This window comes from Festucalex cinctus, chromosome 19 (genome assembly GCF_051991245.1).
Source record: "Festucalex cinctus isolate MCC-2025b chromosome 19, RoL_Fcin_1.0, whole genome shotgun sequence".
In the NCBI taxonomy this organism is placed as follows: Eukaryota; Metazoa; Chordata; class Actinopteri; order Syngnathiformes; family Syngnathidae; genus Festucalex; species Festucalex cinctus.
The window spans coordinates 15,742,128-15,752,528 of record NC_135429.1 but is presented as its reverse complement, the minus strand read 5'-3'; the positions used below and the strand labels follow the sequence as shown (position 1 = coordinate 15,752,528).

Sequence of the window (10,401 nt, the reverse complement as noted above, 5' to 3'; positions counted from 1 at the left end):
ATTAAAGATTCCTGACATCACATAACATCACATAGCCTAAAACCAGTTGAAACTAGATGCTTGACCTCACGGTCATGAACCTAACTTAACAGGTCATGAACTCAAACTTAACCCTGGTGTGACAGACATGACATTAACTGCCGGTGGTAAAATGTATTCCATACTTTTAAAGTGCTGTAGTTTTCACCATTTTCAAATGAATCTGAGAGAATTAACATTTGTAAGAAAGTCCAGATGTAAATAAATAAATAAATCCATCCATCCATTTTCTTGACCGCTTATTCCTCACTAGGGTCGCGGGGGGTGCTGGCGCCCATCTCAGCTGGCTCTGGGCAGTAGGCGGGGGACACCCTGGACTGGTTGCCAGCCAATCGCAGGGCACACAGAGACGAACAACCATCCACACTCACAAGCACACCTGGGGACAATTCGGAGCACCCAATTAACCTGCCACGCATGTCTTTGGAATGTGGGATGAGACCGGAGTACCCGGAGAAGTCCCATGCAGGCACGGGGAGAACATGCAAACTCCACCCAGGAAGGCCGGAGCCTGGACTCGAACCCGAGTCCTCAGAACTGGGAAGCGGACGTGCTAACCACTCGTCCACCGTGCTAAATAAATACATAAATAAATAAATGAATAAATAATAAAACTTATTTTATGCGTTTGTGAGCTTTAGTGATAGATTACCATATTTTCCGCACTATAAGGCGCACCCAAAAGCCTTCAATTTTTTCAAAAGCTGACCATGCGCCTTATAATCCAGTGCGCCTTATATATGGATCAATATTGAGCCGCAACAGGTCTCGCTGTCAAGACGCTATCGGTGACCCTGCACGATCGGTGACGCGCATGCGCAGAAGATCCCGCCATCTTGGATCGCTAGCTAATACTGATACTTTATCTCAGAGAAAATATTAAAAGAGCTGTTTATTCATTTTGGGAGTGAATGGAGTTGTCAGAAAGCTGGTTTGTAATCTATTAATAAAGTTTGACTGACCTGACTGTTTTGTTGACATTCCCTTTAGCGCAGCACCATCTAATGGATGCATAACGTAACCCCAGCCTCTACTGTAGCGCCTTATATATGGAAAAAGTTTGAAAATATGTCATTCATTGAAGGTGCGCCTTATAATGCGGTGCACCTTATAGTGCAGAAAATACGGTGCATGGTAAGGCACGAATACATTCATATATATATCATGTGACATGAAGTCGAAACAACTGGATTTAAACCAGTTTTTCAGATGAGTTTTAAAAGTTTGATAAGTGGGTGATTATCTTTATTGAATGAGGCATTTTATTCCAGCTATTACAACCCCGAACTGAGAGGATTTACTGTCCAAAAGTGGTCCATCTGAAAGAGACAGTCAACGCTGACCGTGGCTCTGGCAGTGCTGCCGGTAGTTGGCTTCAGCCTAATATACAGTATTGTTAACTCATTCACTGCCATTGACGGATATACACGTCAATGGGAACGGAATTGACTTAACTCATTCACTGCCATTGACGGATATACACATCAATGGCAGTGAATGAGTTAATGTTAAAGAGTTTTGTACTTAGTACATGCATATTTAAAATTTGGAAAACTTTGTAGGTTTTATAATGATTCGATCTGTTGCATTCTGACGTCATGTGGTGTATTTGTCTGGAAGATTCCCGTTGCAGAGTCCAGTGGCCTTCCGGAGTGGTTCACCGGGTCATTTTTTAATTAGTAGATTAACACCTTAGCTGTTCATAATGGGAACTCCTTAGTTTTCAGACTGGATTTGGGTTGAAAATTCCCATCCGCTGCGGATGTGACGTCATGGGTGCATTGTGTACGTGAAGCAGGGAAAATGCACTTTCATTTTTCAGCCACAGGTGGCAGTAGCGATTCGAAATTCAATTTCCTGCGTTCAGTAGCTTTAAACATTTAAAATTGCAAATTGGGTCAATTCCATGTAATGTACATTACTTTGCAGAATGGATCAATATATACATTTTGAAACTAAACGTAGACTATCAATTGAAGCAGATAACATCTATCCGATCTGTCTTTCAAGGAGTTACATTCTGAATGCAGCAATTTTGGCAGAGCTCTTTTAATCTTATTTTTGTTCTTTCTCTGAGGTCGCAGCAAAGTCACTCAATTGTAGTGGGTTTTACAGCATGCCTTAATTGATTAGAACAGCCTGTAGGACTTCCTTTTCTTTCCAGTAGGGAGTTAACTGGGAGACTGAGACATGATTAGGTGAAGTGCTGATTAAATGAGAGGACCAAAAAAATGCAATCTCTGTTTCCATCTGATCCTAATTAGGAACACTAATGATTAAGGCAATTATGTTACTTCAACAAGCAGAGGACAACAATTTAACAAATGGAAGAAAACAAAATGTAAACATAATTATGAGGCCACGTGCATGCATGAGTATTGGAAGTTATTGTATGATTTCATTTATGATTTCATTTATTTATAATACAACATGAATGCAGTGTTTTAAGTGCAAAAAAAATAAGTGTTATCAATAAATGACAGACATATGTTTTCGTCTGTCAGTGTAATCATCTCTCACCGGGTCAAGTACAGATATAGATAAACATCTGTTTTGCTGATGACTGAAGGAATCACACGCTGCGTGTCTCTGGTGTGTTTGTAAAGATGATGTCACTTCACGTTGCCATTGAGAACAATACAATTACACGGGCGTATGCTGCATTTGAGGAAGGTGGGAAGTCGGACATATCCCAGTTCCGATTTCATCGCGTGCAAAGCAAATGTAAACAACAAAGATGGCTGATTCAAATAAATTGTTTGCTGTTCTGGTTAACACAGTCCGTCGAAATCGGTTATGTAACGGTGGGTTATTTAAAATTATATATATTTTTCTCATGGCTAATGTTTTCACAAATTGGGACTGCACGTTTGTTGTTTATGGTCCCTCACTAAACTGACATTGCCAGCACAGGCAATACCACCTTAAAATTATTCAGAAATTGTAATATCTGGGTGAAGTATTAAATTTTGTTGCTGTGTGTAACTTATCTGTGGAGATCCAGCAGGCCATATTTGGAGAATTTGGCGGAACTGTTTGTCCCTTGATAAAAAGTGGAGAGTCGAGTCCTCCACACACTACGTGGCCGAATTGAATGCAAGAGGGGGAAAAGGAAGCGATAATCGCTATTCACTGTTTAGAACTATTACTGAAGAAAAGGAAAATGTTTGAACCGTCAGCATGCTGCAGCGTCCTGCTACGGAGCAGCTAGTTGCTAACCTGCTACATGCTAACGTGAGTCAGAGTTCCATCTTCCTTACATGTCACGCACCGATGTACTATTTAAGCACCATATTAACAATAAAAATGACAAAACTTGCGACTGGGATAAAAGTTTGTTTTGTAGTTGATGTAACGCATCGTCATCGTCGTACCGAAATTACGGTGCTTGTGTGTGTGCGTGTGAGCACGTGTGCACGTGCTTGCGACTTAGTGAGAGATGAAGGCAAGGTTATTTGGGTGTGACTCTGTAAATGTTACCTTCATAAGCGTTATTTGTCCACTTTTTCCCCATTTCACACGTTATGATGGTAACGACTGTTATGGAGAAGGCAAATCTACTTCCGTCATGGGCTGAATAAATAATCTATGTATCTGAGGTTAACAGCTCACTACCCATCCATCCATCCATTGGCTGGGATAGGCTCCAGCACCCCCACGACCCTTGTGAGGAGCAAGCGGTTAAGAAAATAGATGGATGGATATAAATATACTCTAAAAACTCTCTCTCTCGCTCGCTCTCTCTCTCTCTCTCTCTCTCTCTCTCTCTCTCTCTCTCAATATATATATATATATATATATATATATATATATATATATATATATATATATATATGTGTGTGTGTGTGTGAGTGTGTTAGGGATGGGCGAGTATCGATACCAGGTATCGGTATCGGGCCGATAGCAGCCTTTTTTCAAGCACTGGAGTACTCGTGACGCAGACAAGTACAAGCGAGCGATGGCAGAGGGGGAAGACGTTAAGTGAGTCCTCCTTGCCTGTAAGTGGCGCTAGCTTGCAGCAGTTTTTCACCAAAACTTCACCGGTTTGGAAATACTTCAAAATTGTGAATCTTAAACTAAAAGAGCATTTTTGTGTTTTATTTTGGGCGTTAAGACTATTGAAGAGTGACTGTGCTGTTTTTTTGTTTTTTTTTTGTTTTTTTTTTGTCAAAATTAAAGGAAATATATTTGTTTAAAAATATCTTTTAGTGATTTTTTTTTTTTTTTTTTGTCAAAATGTATCGGCAGTTGGTATCGGTATCGGTGAGTACTGAGGGTCTGAGTATCGGTATCGGTCTGAAAAACTGAAAAAAAAGTGGTATCGAACATCCCTAATATATATATATATATATATATATATATATATATATATATATATATATATATATATATATATATATATATATATATATATATATATATATATATATATATATATATATATATATATATATGCTGCCCTCAGACAAAGTATTACTGCAACAATAGCAACAGTATGGTCACTACCGAAACTTTGCAGTCACTACCGAAAAACAGATGTTTTAACAGAAATAAAATAGATTTAATAATCAGCCAACAATTTATGATAATGACTGCTTACGTGTCGACCTATGTGTGCTTAAAGTAATGGTGAATGATGGAGTCAATATGATCAACTTTCGACATTTTACAACGAACAATAGCATTTAAATTTTGATGCCAAAACCATATATATTCATTTATATAAATATTCTGTACAGTGCGGAACAGAAAAAAAAAATAAATGAGTCAGCTAATAGAAATCTTTTTATTGTACTATAATGCTGTTTTTCGGTAATTTTAGGACAGGCAAGCTAGAAAATATCATTTGAAAATCGACTTTTTTTTCCTATACAGTCAAACCTCGGTTTTCGAACATAATCCGATCCAGAAGGATGTTCTAAAAGCGATTTGTTCGAAATCCGAAACCATTTTTCCCATTATAATTAATGTAAATAATTTTAATCCATTCCAAGTCTAAAAAAAACTTTTTCCAAGTTTTTTTTTTTTGTACTATTTTACATCATAAACTGCACTGTTTACTATAAATAGAAAAGGGTAGAAATAGACACTGTTTTATTTAGATATCCTATCTAAAATGATGAAAAAAACAAAAACAAAATGCAAACATTTCTTTTTTAAATTCAATAGTTCTACGCACTACTTTCCTCTTTTCTTCACCAGCTTTACCACTTGCACTTGCTTTCTTTGGACCCACGATTAGGGGCTAATACACGATGCAAAACTAAAAAAGAAAAAGATTTGCGTAAATAACAATGAACAGGTCTGCTCCGAAAGAACTTTGAACACGAATGTGCTACGGAGGAAGCATCCTGGGCATTCCAGTTAGCTCGGCTCCCGAGTGAGTCGCGTTCAGGTACGCTCGGCTTTTTTCAGTTTGGTTGAGAGCCGAATTTTTTGGACGAGTTCCGAAACGTAAAATTCTCGAATTTTCTGGTTGAAAACCGATTTGGTTGAGAACAGAAGCGTTCGAAAATCGAGGTTTGACTGTATATCTGTCCTTTAGAGATAATGCAAAATGAATAGTTTAATTTGTAAGGTTATGAATAAATGGACAAACTGATTAATCCAGGTGTGTCTGGCCAGTGTTGTTGTAGTTACTGAAATCAGGCACACCTGGATTAATCACCTTGTCCACTCATGAAAGACAGGAAATGAAGGACTGGTGTTGTGTTCAGGAAGTAGTGGATTTGTGCAAAGAGCCCATATTGCCTTCGATGCAGGTGTAACGGGTGTTTGCGTAGGGTTCAATAAAGATGCTTTCGATGCTTTGTTTTCCAGATTTTATTCACTCCGCGGAAGACAAAAGCGGACACAGTTCATCTTCCCAGTTACATCCGTTTACCACGACAAGCAGCGTCACAATGTCCATATATAGATATACACACGCACACACACACACACACATTTCTTTTCCAAAATGAATAACATTCATTGTTACAAAAAGAAAAGTTATATTATACATGTTATATTCCTTTATACAGAGTTAAACAAGATAACAGTATTTTTATATTTTGTTTCAACCTCCGAACAACAAGAACCCATAAATGGGAAAACAGTGCCACCTATTGACTAAAGTGAGACAGTGCACTGGTCTGAACAAGGCCAATGTGAGCAAAGGCAGAACGGAAGCAGAGTGCACAGATTACACAATAAGTGACAAATAAAAATGTCCCATTGATGAATCTAAATTAAAGAATAATAGAGAAAATAATCACCAAATGATCATTCAAATTCAAAAATCTAAGAGGAATGAAAAATAATACATTAAATACATTTTAACTCCGTTACACAAGCTGCGTGGGTTCTCTTGAGACCATGTCCGTGTGTTTGCGTGTTTGTGTGAGTGTGTGTTAAAAAAAAAAAAAAAAAAAAAGAAAAGAAAAGAAAAGAAGCTGGTTTGCTGTTGTACACATTCAGCGGTGTCACTACATACTTAGAAGTAAGTGTTCCAAAAGGGTTCTTCATGAAGGGCAGAGGTTCTATCCAGAACAATGGGCTTCTGGGGAAATATTGGAAAATTATTGGAAAATAAATAAATAAATAAATACATACATAAATCTTCAAGGGTTCTTTTGAGGCTCAGGGTTCCTGTGTAAGAACCGATTCAATACAGAGAACTCTTTTTGGAAGAAGGGGTTCTTCAAGGGCTATTGAAAACATTAGAAGATTCTTACCATCAAATGTTTAGCCATGTTTCAGTATCCACTCGGAAATTGTAAGGAAATTCTACAAGGAGATTTTTGAGTAAATTTTACCAGTTAAAAAAGGAATAAATAAATAGTTACTCCAGCATTGAGGAACGAACTCATGACCTTTGGTACACTGGCTGTCCCCAAACCTTAAGGTTGTGGCTTTGTACCTCACCCTTTTTTTTTCTTTTTTTTTTCTAATAATAAACTGGTAAATGTACTCAACACTATCATTGAACTATTTACTCAGAAACTCTAAGGTTTTTCAAGTCTCTATTTCTGGCTGTTTGTGGCTTGTGGCCTATGAGGTAGAGCTGGTTGTTCAATAACCAGAAGTTCTGCTGTTCAAGTCCCACTCTCCCTTTTTTTGTCAGTGCACTATGCCACTGAGACTGGGATTTGGGGTGGGGGTTTAGGACAAAATCACTAGAAAAGATTAACATAAACACAGATGTGTAGACTGAGAGAAAGTTAAAGTGTGTACATCCTGTATTTAAAAAGTGCATTTTCCTGAGTGAATCCGGCAGACAGCCCCTTTAAGTGTGTGACCTGGGAGCTGACTGCCATTATGGTTGCCCTGGGAGTTGAATGTCGATTTTGCTACAGATTACACGCTCCGCTCTTCAAAACAGGTGTGACATATCAGTGGTGATTACTATTCCCTCGTGTGATCACCTGTGAATTTGTATGACAAGCTGGATTGAAGTGAAACATCAAGGAAACTTCAAATAATCAAGGTAAGTCAAATCTACTATATTATTTCAGCAAGTGTGACTCTAGGACTTTTTGTTTTGTTGTTGTTGTTGTTCGCATTTGTTTCTCGTTTGTAGACATGAGAGAGTTTGGACAAAAAGAAAAAGAAAAAAAGTGTGCCACTGCCTTCAACAAGTGGATTAAGGGTGACTATTGAACCTCCTTTTCCAGTCGTTTATTTCACTGAAAAGTATTTCAACTTTATTAAAAGTAATTAATATGAAAACCTTGTGGGGTTCCTTCACTTTCACCTGATTTTGTGCCAGTGGAGGCTCTTGTTATAGGAGCCAGGCTTATTCAGTCTGTCCCACTGTCACCATTATGATGTGCTGATAAATGAATTAAATAAATGACTGCATACTCGGACTGCTCTCATTCCACCACGCGTTGTTTTACTTTACTTTTTGTAAATGGCTTCATCTGGTGCAGTATGTATAAAGGGTTCTCAGTGGAACTTTTGATGAAGGTTCTAGATAAAACCCTTGAAATGTAAAAGGGTTCTCAGTATAACTTACTGTAAATGAATTATGAGAAATGGCCACTAGGTGGGAGTTGTGTACCATCAGTCTGGGGTGAGGTGGTAATTAAGGTTAAAAGATATCACCTGCTCAAGGGACAGTCGGCTTCACTCTCATTGTTTGGCACTGTGTGGTGCTGTTGTTCGCGGCCTGATTATTTCTGCATGTAAGTTTTTTTCGACAGTTTCCATGGCTATTTTATTATGACTGTTTTTAATTATCTGTTAATGTATTATTTGTGTAGGATGTGGATTCCCCTGAAGGGATTGTTTCACCTGTTTTAGTACCCTTGGTTTATGGATTGAGGTGCGTTATTTTGTCTGTTAAAGGATTGTGATGGCCGTCTTAATATTAGATTAAATGTATGTTTTATATTTTGGAAATTGCTTATATTATGTATTAAAGTTTGTGTAGTTATGTAGGTTTTTGTTGAAAATGTGATATTGACCCTTTGCTTTTTTTTTTTTTTTGTATTTCGGTTTTATAGTTTTATCGGTGTCAGGAAATAAAACACCTGTATGAAACTTTCCACTATGCGTCATCATTGATGCCAAGGGCAGCTACACTTACTGTGTTGGTTCTAGATGAAACCTTTGCACTATAAAGAAGTGTTTGAGGAATTCGCTGTGAAGGTTCTAGATAAAACCCTTGTAGTAATAAAGGGTTCTCAGCGGAACTTTTGATGAAGGTTCTAGATGAAACCCTTGAAATACATAATGGTTATCAGTTGAACTTTCGATGACGGTTCTGGATGAAACTTTTGGACCATAAGAGGGTTCTCAGTGGAACTCCATGTGTGAAACCCTGAAACGGTTCTTTGTTGAACCTCTCATACAGGGTTCTGGGTGGAACCTTTCACAAAAGGTTCTGGGTATAACCCATTATGTTCTCAGTAGAACCCTTTGGTAGGTTTCCAGGTGGAACCTTCAGAAATGGTTCTAACAGGAACCCAAAAAGGGTTCTCTATGAGTACAAACTGGGGAACCTAAAAAGGATCTAACAAGCACTTTTACCTCTTAGGTGCACCTCTTCAAAACAAGAATAAAGGCAGGACATATGGGTACACGGATCCAAGACTTGACACTTAATGTAAGTAATCTAGAGGCAAGAATGGTACAACTACGAGTAGTACTAAATAAAATGATATGAAGAAGAGGAGTCTACTTCTCTCTCGATTGGAGAGGGACACGCCTTTTCTGGTGGACTTGAATAAACGACTGACGATATTACATGAGAGAATAGTACGTCTGGAGGACAAAACGAGAGGAATAGACCAAGGCCCCTTGGACTTAACGGTTGTTAAGAAGCCAGGGACAAAACCGGAAGACTCTAAACCTTCCTGTTCCCACAAAGTAAGTCATAAATGTTCATTGTTTATGTGTATTTCCAACTTGTGTGCTCGTTTCGATGGCTATATACGGAGTTTAGAAGTGAACCGCGGGACGATACAGTTTTGTAACAGTCGCCATTACGAACTGGCCATTTTACTGTTCTTGTTGGCCGCTAGAGGTCCCCATAGACCAGTAAAACATTTACGTGCATTCAAGTGAATTCTAAATGGTAGTATAAATATAATACCTATTGCGTGGGCAATGTTTCTTTTGTGTTTTTCCTTTGTGGTGTTTCTAAGGCGTATAAATACTTATTAGTCATGTCATTTGTATAATTTGTGTGACATCTAAATATTGTCTCCTTATTCTGCTATTTCAGACTCTGTTTCATCTACTTCATCCATTTTACCTGTTGCTTCAACCCGCTTGTCTCGACCTCATTGTCTCAACACCTGTAACCCTCATCTCCTAAATAACCAGTAAAGAATCAACAAACCACCATAAAGCCGTATCCTGTATTCTGATCGATACACCATCCTGCATAGTGTATACACCTTCAACGAGCCAGCATAATAGCCTCCCCAATAGTTTAGCAGGTAGCTTAGAATGTGAATGAAATAAAGTAATCAAAACAATAATATTTCTCTTCGTTTATTATCAGCAATTAGTCAAATACATACAAACAGTAGGAAAAGAACAGAGTTCATCTGCAACTTAGTTTTTCATGTTATCAATAGTATACCCACATTCACTCAGCTTTTCTTTTTTTTCCAGCTTTTCAGTACAAAAGTGAAAGAAAAATATGGTACATGAATAATTTCTAGCCAGCCTCATAACTTTCACTTGAAAATATGTGGTGCGACCATTTTAGAAAGCTTTCCATGATAGATGTATGCGTCCTAAATTATAGATAATAGTAAAATTGTAGATAATAGCAAACAATAATAATAAGGAATGATTTTATTTGATGTGTTTTTAGAATTAACTACTGGGTCTGGTGCAATTCTTTCCCGTCAATGACCCATATCC

At 37.9% G+C, this 10,401-nt stretch overlaps 1 long non-coding RNA gene across 1 annotated transcript; it reads left to right on the top strand.

Annotated features, from left to right (window-relative positions):
* Nucleotides 1-7,569: 7,569 nt before the first annotated feature.
* On the top strand, nucleotides 7,570-9,878 carry LOC144007125 (uncharacterized). The gene is made up of 3 exons (XR_013280088.1): nucleotides 7,570-7,669; nucleotides 9,062-9,393; nucleotides 9,752-9,878. It is a non-coding gene; the product is annotated as an uncharacterized LOC144007125 (long non-coding RNA).
* Nucleotides 9,879-10,401: the final 523 nt, after the last annotated feature.